At 41.7% G+C, this 9,980-nt stretch overlaps 1 non-coding gene across 1 annotated transcript; it reads left to right on the top strand.

Moving 5' to 3' along the window:
* Positions 1 to 5,644: 5,644 nt before the first annotated feature.
* Positions 5,645 to 5,751, top strand: LOC125619294. Its single transcript, XR_007350780.1, has one exon. It is a non-coding gene; the product is annotated as a U6 spliceosomal RNA (small nuclear RNA).
* The last annotated feature ends 4,229 nt before the right edge of the window (positions 5,752 to 9,980 follow it).

Raw genomic sequence — 9,980 nt, 5'->3', positions numbered from 1 at the left:
CTACTCTAAGATTTCATCTCATCCCAGTCGGAATGGCAGTTATCAAGAATATAAGCAATAATAACTGTTAGAGAGAATGTGGGGGAAAAGGCACACTCATACATTGCTGGTGGGACTGCAAATTGGTGCAACCACTTTGGAAAGCAGTGTAGAGATTCTTCAGAAAACTTGGAATGGAACCACCATTTGAACCAGCTATCCCACTCCTCGGTCTACATCCAGCAGATTTAAATCAGAATATTATGATGACATAGCAGCTGAATTCAATAGCTAAAATACAATAAATTACAATAACTAAACTGTGGAACCAACCCAGATGCCCTTCAATAGATGGATGGATAAAGAAACTGTGGTATATATACACAATGGAATATTACTCAGCATTAAATATTCTGAGTATATAGTATAATAATTATGGCATTTGCAGGTAAATGGATGGAGTTGGAGAATATAATGCTAAGCGAAGTAAGCCAAACCCAAAAACTAAAGGCCAAATGTTTTTTTCTGAATAGTGGATATTGAAACTCCGGATTGGAACTTGAGATCCTCCTACTTTGCCTCCTGAGTAGCTAGGATTGACGTCATGTGCCTCAGCACCAGCTACTATTCTGAATATGGTTCTTTTGACTCATGGGAGGATTGGGCAAAGGGGAGGGTGGGGAGAGGTTATGAGGCTAGAAAAGATGGTGGGACGCGAGATGGACATCATTTCCCTACATGTATGATTGCACAAATGGTGTGTTTCTACTCAGTGTACAACCAGAGAATTGAAATGTTGTGCTCCATTTGTGTACCATGAATTGAAAAGCATTTTGCTGTCATGTACACCTAAGTAGAATAAATAAAAAATAAATTTAAAAAAATGAGAATCATCTAGGCACATTGGCACACACCTGTAATACCAGCAAATCAGGAGTCTAAGGCAGGAGGATCCTAAGTTCAAGACCATTCTGGACAATTTATTGAGGCCTTAAGCAACTTAGTGAGACCCTGTCTCAAAATAAAAAGTAAATAGAAAGGCCTGAGGATGTGACTCAGTAGTAGAGTGCTCCTGGGTTCAACACCCCAGTACTGAGGTGGGGTAGAGGGAGAGAGAATCATGGAAAACTACACAAAAACTACATGTGACCACTACACAAAGCCTGTTCTGGAAAATTCAATGGCAAAGCCTCTCAGATGCACAACTTCAGAGGCTGCATCTCTAGTTCTGAGGCACAGGAGTTCTGTTGAGAAACTGCGTTCCCAATTCATGCCAGGTCACAGTTGAGTGAAGTCAATTAAGGAGCACAACATACTCTCGGGTGTTCAGGGAGAACTTGAGGTAAAATAGTAATGTGTCCTTACAGAAAAACTGAGTCACTGAGGAAATCAGTTGGGACCATAAAGTGTGAAGAGGCTCTGCTTGAGGGCGGTGGGGAGAAGAGGGAGAAGGGACAGTTTACACTGATGTCATCTACTCAGCAGCCCCCTGGACAAGTGGGGCAGCTATCTTGATTGCAACCAATGACGAATGACAGAAACCCTTTGTTGAAGACCAAGAAGCTCCACTCTGGTGTGGTGGGTAGCCCAGCCCTCATCAGGGAGGAAACATCTGTGAAGGATAGAGGGGGAGGAGGTAGTGCAGTCCTGCAGCCCTGCTCTCTTGGAAGGAGAATGGGCACAAGTCACAGGGGACCTGGTGGTAACGGGTGCGTGATGCCAGGCAGGCTCCCAGGGAATATATGCAGAATAGACAATGAGTCCTCAGGGTGGCCAAGTGCCAAACAGAAGTGATCTACAGATCTCATGGGGAAGGCAAGTTATGAAGGTGATCACTTGGGACTTTGTCCAAGCAGAGGGGAAGAGACTCTTCTGTGGGAATGGAGGATAGTTTGGAGGTAGGAAAAGAAAAACATGGGGAAATAAACTTGCCTTACTTCTCATGCTGATTAAAGAGTATGATGTGTTCTTTTAAGGCACCTGGCCCAGGAAAGATGAGCTGGATCAGTGTTTCCTGTGCTTTAATGGGCATATGAGTCACTTGGCATCTTTTAAAATGCAGAGGGAGGCCGACATTCAGCATGTCTAATGTGCTGTCAGGGGAGGCCAGTGCTATTGGTCCGCGACCACGCTTTGAGTAGTAAGGATTTATAGACATTCTGAATAAATTTTGAGCTTTTAAAAGAAAATCCAGCTGGGCAGGGTGGTGCACACTTGTAATCCCAGCTCATTAGGAAGCCGAGGTAGGAGGATCCCAAGTTCAAGGTCGGTCTGTGAAATTTAGGGAGACCCTGTCTCAAAATAAAATTTAAAAAGGTTGAAGAGGGCTTGGGATGTCACTTATTAGTAGAAGGCCCTGGGTTCAATCACAAGAAAAGAAAGAAAAGGAAAAAGAAAAAAAAAAATGGAAAAAGAAAACCCAATATGGCCCTTGGTGAGGAAGAGCCTCCTAATGCTGTTGGACTAAGAGAATTTTTTCTAGTACTTGACTGGTCAATTATTTTGATCCAATAATAATAGTAATAGTACTACTACTATTACTACTACCACTACGACTAATAATAACAATAATAATATTAATAATAATAATAAATGCTGATTCCCTAGGGATTGATTAGTTGCTTGAGGAGAAACATTTGTTTCATATTTTTATATAATTTTTAAAATATGTGTATATATTTAGTTTTTGATGGACCTTTATTTTATTTATATGTGCTGCTGGGAATTGAACCCAGTGCTTCACACATGCTAGGCAAACACTCTACCACTGAGCTACAGCCCAGGCACAAATTTCTAATATAATTATACAAGCTTCCTGTTGCTGCTGTGATAAATTACCACAAATTTAATGACCTAACAAGTTCGTTATCCTATGGTTCTGAAGCCCACAAGTCCAGGTGTGACCAGACATGGCTTCCTAGCTTCTAGCGCTGCCTGCATTCCCTGTCAGGTCTCCTGATCTCCATCTTCATAGCCTGGGAAGGTGGGTGGAATCTTTCTCATGCTCTATCATTCAGATCACTGGACTCTGAGGCTCCTTCTGTCATTCATGAGAAGGCCAAAGATTATAATGGGCCTTCTGATGACACATGATAATCCCCCCATCTCAAGGTCAGCTGACTAGAGACCCAAACTACCTCTTGCCATTCATGTACAATGCATATTCACAGGTTCTGGGGATTAGTATGTAAATATCTTGGCGGGAGGCATTATTCTACATATACATAATAATAAATATATATGCAATTTCCCCCCTTTCAACATAAAAAATACTAAACTCATGCACTATTCTGATTTTTTTTTTCCCCCTGTGGTTCTGGGGTAGAACCCAGGGGCATTCTACCAATGAGCTACATCTCCTTATTTTGAGACAGGGTCTCCCCGCTAAGTTGCTGAAGCCAGACTGGAACTTGAGATCCTCCTACATTTACCTCCTGAGAAGCTAGGATTGAAGTCATGTGCCACAGCACCAGCTACTATTATTGTACTTTTGGCTCAATATATCTGGTAGGTGGTTCCAAAGAACTACACTAAGATTGAATTTATTTATTTATTTATTTTTTTTCTTAACTTCTATTTCTTATGGTCCATTCTCAAGAACAACAGTAAGGCCCTAAGCAATGCCCCAGGAAACCTATGGCCTGCTAAAACCAGCCCTAGATTTACATAATAATTGGGTCTCATTATCATGTGTCTGGGGCCCTCCTGAGTAATCTCTCCCATAGCCAGTTTAGTGGAAAGTGCTAGATAGGTGGCAGGCTTGCCAGAGCTAGGCCCCTGAGGCCAACACTTAACAGTGAACTTCAAACAGGGCATTTTATGAGAGTGCCCTGCCTGGTAGGGAGGGAGCAGCCAGCCTCTCTCTGTGTGGCCTTGAATTCCCAGAGGGCCTGTCTGCTCTCTTCTCACCTGTCTCTACTCTTAGAGATTGCAAGTTCAAACCCACCCTGTTTCCCCCAACAAAGAGCCACCAAAGGCTGGGCCCACAGAGCCATGTTGAAGATCAAGGGAAATGTGGGACTCAAGAGGATTTTCACACAAAAGATAGGCATTTGAACATAAAACTTCCACAGAAGCTATATTTTTACCAGGTCAGAGCAGTTTGTACTAAAGCTATAGGGTAGTTTTTTTTTTATGGAGGGTTTGGAGAACTCAGGGCAAGGATTGGCATATTTATTCTAGAAAGGGTCACGCAGCAACTATTTTAGGCTTTATGGGCTATAAATAGCTCCATTGTAACTACTCAACTCTGCCACTGTAGTGTGAGAGGAATCAGACAAAATATATACCAATCAATGTGGTTGTGTTCCAATAAAAACTTCTTGTGAAAATAGATTTGCAGCTGGGCACAGTGGCATATACTTGCAATCCCAGCAGCTCAGAAGACTGAGGCAGAAGGATCATAAGTTCAAAGCCAATAAAATATAAAAAAGGATTGGAGATGTGGCTCAGTGGGTAAGTGCCCCTAGTACCACAAAACAAACAAACAAATACTCTATGCCTTCAAGTCTAATGAATGTGCTCTGGGTCCAAACTAATCCTCCCTCTGACTTTCTGTGTTNAATTCTCTCTCTCTCTCTCCCTCCCTCTCTCACTCTATCTTTAAAAAAAAAAAATTTAAAAAATAAATAAATAAATAAAAATAAAAATATTTTTAAATGATAATTTTAATTTACTTTGAAAGTAAATTAGATGTACAAGTAGCACATTTCTTCAACCACCTCCTTATTGGTGAACATTCTGGCAGCTTCCAGTTTTGTTTTTTGCCACCACAAACAAGACAACAAAAAAATACTCTCATACATATACCATTGTGTTGGTGTAAAATCTGTGACTCTCTTCTGAAACTACGATTTTATCGAGATCAAGGCCAACAAGTCCTTCCAGATCCATTAAACTCCAAGCTGTGGGTATAGGGTGGTCTCCAAATGTTGTCTGCTCACACCTTGTGTTCAGTTGCCCATCATTTTCTGGAGAAGGGCAGAACATCATCAAGAAAGCTGGACATACCAGGTTTCTTTTTGAATATGAAGAGACTGTCGCGGTGTTGTGGCTGGTCCCCCCTATTTGGCAGGTGAGTCCAACATTACCATATGTCTACCAAACTTCACACATCTCTTAGCATGTTCATGGGTGCCCGCTAATTATGTACCCTTAAAATTGTTTTGCTGGAAATGTTATGCAGGCCCTAGGTTTCTGTAGATGAGGTCACATATGGTCCACAAGCAGCTGGTTGGAACTCAGATGGAGTCCATTTCTAGCGCAAATAATTTAGCTGAGATCATAATTTATCTATTACCACAATAATTCTGCATAAAATCACCAAAAATCTTAGTGGCTTAAAAAAACACTTATTATTTGCTTGTGTTTCTGTGAGTAATTTAGGCAGCGTTCAGCTGGGTAGTCTAGTTTTGACTGGCTTCCCTCATACATCTGTGGTCAGCTACAGGTCAGTTGGGCACCTCAGCTTCTGGGAGTTGCGGCATTTGGCTGGAGTGATGGGAAGTTTTAATCCTTGTGGTCTTTCATCCTCCAACAGTTTAGCCTGGACTTATTTATATGTAAGGAGATAACACAGGGGTTGAGAGTGGGAGACACATGGAGAAGAATAGAAAGACAACGAACACAAAGATTGTGGAAGGCTGCCACAAATTTGGTATATCACATGCTCACTTCAGCAGCACCTAAATGGTAAAATTAGAACAATACAGAGATTAGCACAGGCCCCTGTGAGAGGATAAAATGCAAATTCATGAAGTGTTGCATATTTAAAGAAACAAAAATTGGCACTTCACTTTACCACATTCTCCTGGCCAAAGCAAGTCACAGAGCCAGCCCAGATTCACTGCATTGGAAAATAGACCTCACCTTTTTGGTGGGGGAGTTGAAAAGTCACATGGCAAAGGGGATGGATACAAGGAAGAGGAAATGTGGCCATGTTTGTAATTTTTCTCACCTGTTTTTGCAAGTCACAGGAGTGAGGAATTGAGAAGTTATGTAAATTGCCTAAATTCACAAAGCCAGCAAATGGCAGGTTTAAACCTGGACGATCAGACCAGTGCTAAGCATTCAGCCCCCTTTCCCATCTTCTTGACTATTACAAGCCTCAGCAATCTTACCTTCTTCAAAAATTCTCAGCATAGAGTTGACCTCCAGAAGAAAATCATTTCCAAAGATCTTCTTCCTTGAAGAAGAGGTTTTAACAGAACCTGGAGCTGGTGTTCTGGTGGGTTTGTGGATAGATTTTGGTAGACTGATGAGTGGTTGAGTAGACAAGTGGGTAATAGGGTGGATGGATGGGTACCTGAGTAGGTATTTGAATGGGTGAGTGGATGGATGGATGGATGGATACATAGGTAGGTTTATGGGTAAGTAAATGGGTGGTTGGGTGCATGGGTAGGTGGATGTTGGCAAGTACAGGGGCTAAGGATAGCTTCTGTCTTATCTCTATTTGGGTTTTACCAAAGTCGAGGGCAGGGAATAAAGAAATCTGAGGTGGGTACAGTGGCACATGCCTGCAATCCCAGCAACTTGGGAGGCTGAGGCAGGGTGATCCAAAGTTCAAGGACAGCCTCAACAATTTAAATATGATTTTTAGCAACTTAGTGAAATCCTTTCTCAAAATAAAAATAAAAGGGGCTGGGGGTGTAGCTCAGTGGTAGAGTGCTTGCCTAGTATGCATGAGGCCCTGGTTTTGATCCCTAGCACTGCAAAAACAAATAAATAAGTAAATAAAAATAATTTGTGGATCCCTGGCTTAGGAGATGAAGGTTAAAAATAGGGCTGCTGAGGTAGAAAAAAATTCATTTTCAGAAATTTCTTCATTTAACAAATATTTATATAGATCTACTATATTCCAGTTTGGAAGAGCTTTAAAATTACCCACATTTATAGCAGTACAATTCACAAAATCCAGGTCATAAAATCAGTCTAGGTATCTGTCACCAGATGAATGGATAAAGAAAATGTGGTTCATGAATACAATGGAATTTTATCTAGCCATAAAGAAGAATGAAATATTATGTGCAGGAAAATGGACTGAAGTGGAGAGCATTGTGTTTGAATAAAATAAGCCAGACTCAGAAAGTCAAGGGTCGAATGTTCTCTCTTATATGTAGAAGATAGAGAAAAATATTTTAAAAGGGACATTATGAAAATAGAAGGGAGAGGACTGGGGATGTAGCTTAATGATAGCTCCCTTGCCTAGCATGCATGAGGCCCTGAGTTCAATCACCAGCACTACAAAAGAAGAAGAAGAAGGAGGAGGAGGAGGAGGAGGAGGAGGAGGAGGAGGAGGAGAAGGAGGAGGAGGAGGAGGAGGAGGAAGGGAAACCAATACAGTCAGTGGGGGAAGGGGAATGAAAGTGATCAAATTATATTTTGTGCATATTCATTTCATGTATGAATATGTCCCAATGAATCTATTATGTATAATCATAATGCACCAATAACTAAATTAATAACAATATTGATGTGTCTTGTCATCACAATGACACTAGAAGTCAAGTAGTATCATTTTCCTTGATCTGAATAAAGAAAAAATAGAGAGGGAGGTTAAGAAACAAACTCAAGTTCACACAGTGCTCTAAGTTAGAGCATCCATATTTGAAAGTGGGTAACTGGGGCTCTTAGCCATGGTGGGTGCTGTGATCGCTGGACTGAACGAATGTCCACTGTTTACCCTGAGGGCTGGTGGAGCTGTAAGTGGGTGGGTGGGTGGGTCTGTGGATTCCCAGAGATGATTAAGACCCAAACCTGCCCTCAGAGCTCTAGCCCCGCAGGGAAAGGCTAGTTCAAATTAACAGTGGGTGTAACCTTCGGAAAACAGGAGATATTTATAAAATGATTCCATTTTTAGGAAGGTCAAGAATTAGCACAAGTGATCTATGGAGATAAAAGTCAGAAAGACAACCTTGGAGAGTACCAATTAGAGAGGCACAGGGAAACTTGTGGGACTGAAAAGGGTTGTTGCCTTTATCTAGATATCTGGTATGTCTAGGTGAAAAGCCACCAAGAAGACTCAAAAGAATTTAGAAGAAAGAGGAGCAAGCATTTGGTACTGGGAGGACACTGGTGGGTGTGGAACCAGTTTGGGAAGCAGCTGCTCAGCCTGCAGCACCCTGAGGCCTCATCTGGGAGATGTTATACCTGCCCCAGGTGGGGCCCCAATCCCTCTCCTCAGAGTTCTATGGGAGGAAATGGAGTCATAGACAACAGCATGCTAGCTATGGACCATGGTACTTGTGCCTGAATGCCCACAAATCTCTTTAGGTTAGGCTGGGGTCCTTGACACAAATGGGTCACAGATATGGGTCCGCAACAATTATCCAGCTGACCCACAAAGAGGGAGAAAGAAGGCTTCTGTGGCCACCAGCCAGGACTTGAGTCTATACAACATTCTCTGTGAGGGGGGGCCCTGTCCAAAACTCCTTCTGTCAGGGTCTTCTTGGAATCCCCACACCCTGCAGCAGACTAGAGATGTGGAAGGTGATCAGCTTGTGCTTAAGGACTAAATTTTAAATGATACCTTTTAAAATGGACCCTGGGCACTCACTCCTCTGGAGGAAGGAAAGCCTTACACTCACAACTCTCAGTTCAGAGCCCCACACGGCTCACAGCTCCCTGATTGGAAAGGCCGTCCTGCTTCATTGTGGCCTTCAGACCTAAAGGCTCCAACATATGCCACCTTAAGGCTCAGATTTCCTTCTTTCTTTCTTTTTAACAACTATTCTTTCTTGCCAGGCACATGCCTATAATCCTAGGGACTTGGGAGCCTGAGGCAAAAGGATCTCAAGTTCAAAGCCAGCCTCAGTAATTTAGCAAGGCCTTAAGCAACTTAGCGAGACCCTGTCTCAAAATAAAAAATAAAAAGGTTCAGGGGTTGAATGCCCGGGGTTCAATCCCTAATACAAAAAAATAAAATAAAATAAAAAACAATTATTTATTTATTTTAAAATTTTAAATGTTTTAATTAGTTATACATGACAGTAGAATGCATTTATGCATTCTGATATCATACATAGATGGAATATAATTTATCATTTTTCTGAGTGTACATGTTGTAGAATCATATTGGTCACATTGTAGAGTCACATATGTACATAAAGTAATAATGTCTGTTTCATTCTATCCTTCCTATCCCCACTCCCCTCCCCTCCATTCACTTCCTTCTACCTAATCTAAGGTAATGCTATTCTTCCCTAGTGCCCCACCCCACCCCACCTTATTGTGAATTAGCATCTGCATATTGGAGAAAATATTCAGTCTTTGGTTTAGGGAGATTGGTTTATTTCACTTAGCACAATATTCTCCAACTCCTTCCATTTACTGGCAAATGTCATAGTTTCATTTTTCTTTAAAGCTGAGTAATATTCCATTGAATATATATACTACATTTTCCTTATCCATTTATTGAAGGACACCTAGGCTGGTTCCATGTTTAGCTATTGTGAATTGAGCTGCTATAAACATTGATGTGGCTGCATTACTGCAAATGCTGATTTTAAGTCCTTTGGGTATAAACCAAGGAGTGGGATAGCTGGGTCAAATGGTGGTTCCATTCCAAGTTTTCTGAGGAATCTCCATACTGCTTTCCATAATGGTTGTTCTAATTTGCAGTTCCACCAGCAATGTATGAGTATGTCCCCCCCACACACATCCTTACCATTATTTTTATGTTTTGTTTTTTGCAGTCCTGGGAATTGAACCCAGGGTCTTGCACATGCTAGGCTAGTGTTCTTCTACTGAGCTACATCTCTTGCCTTGGAGGCTCAGATTTTTTTTTTCTTTTCTTTTTCCTTCCTCCCTCCCTTCCTCCCTTCCTTCCTCCCTCCCTCCCTCCCTTCCTTCCTTCCTTCCTTGATACAGGGGTGCTTTACCACTGAGCTACACCCCCAGCCCCTTTTATTTTTATTTTGAGAAAGGATTTCACTAAGTTGCTAAAAATCATATTTAAATTGTTGAGGCTGTCCTTGAACTTTGGATCACCCTGCCTCAGCCTC

The sequence above is a fragment of the Marmota marmota genome, unplaced genomic scaffold, assembly GCF_001458135.2.
Source record: "Marmota marmota marmota unplaced genomic scaffold, marMar, whole genome shotgun sequence".
Taxonomy (NCBI): domain Eukaryota; kingdom Metazoa; phylum Chordata; class Mammalia; order Rodentia; family Sciuridae; genus Marmota; species Marmota marmota.
Note: the sequence above shows the minus strand (reverse complement) of the source record. Positions and strands in the feature narration are given on the sequence as shown.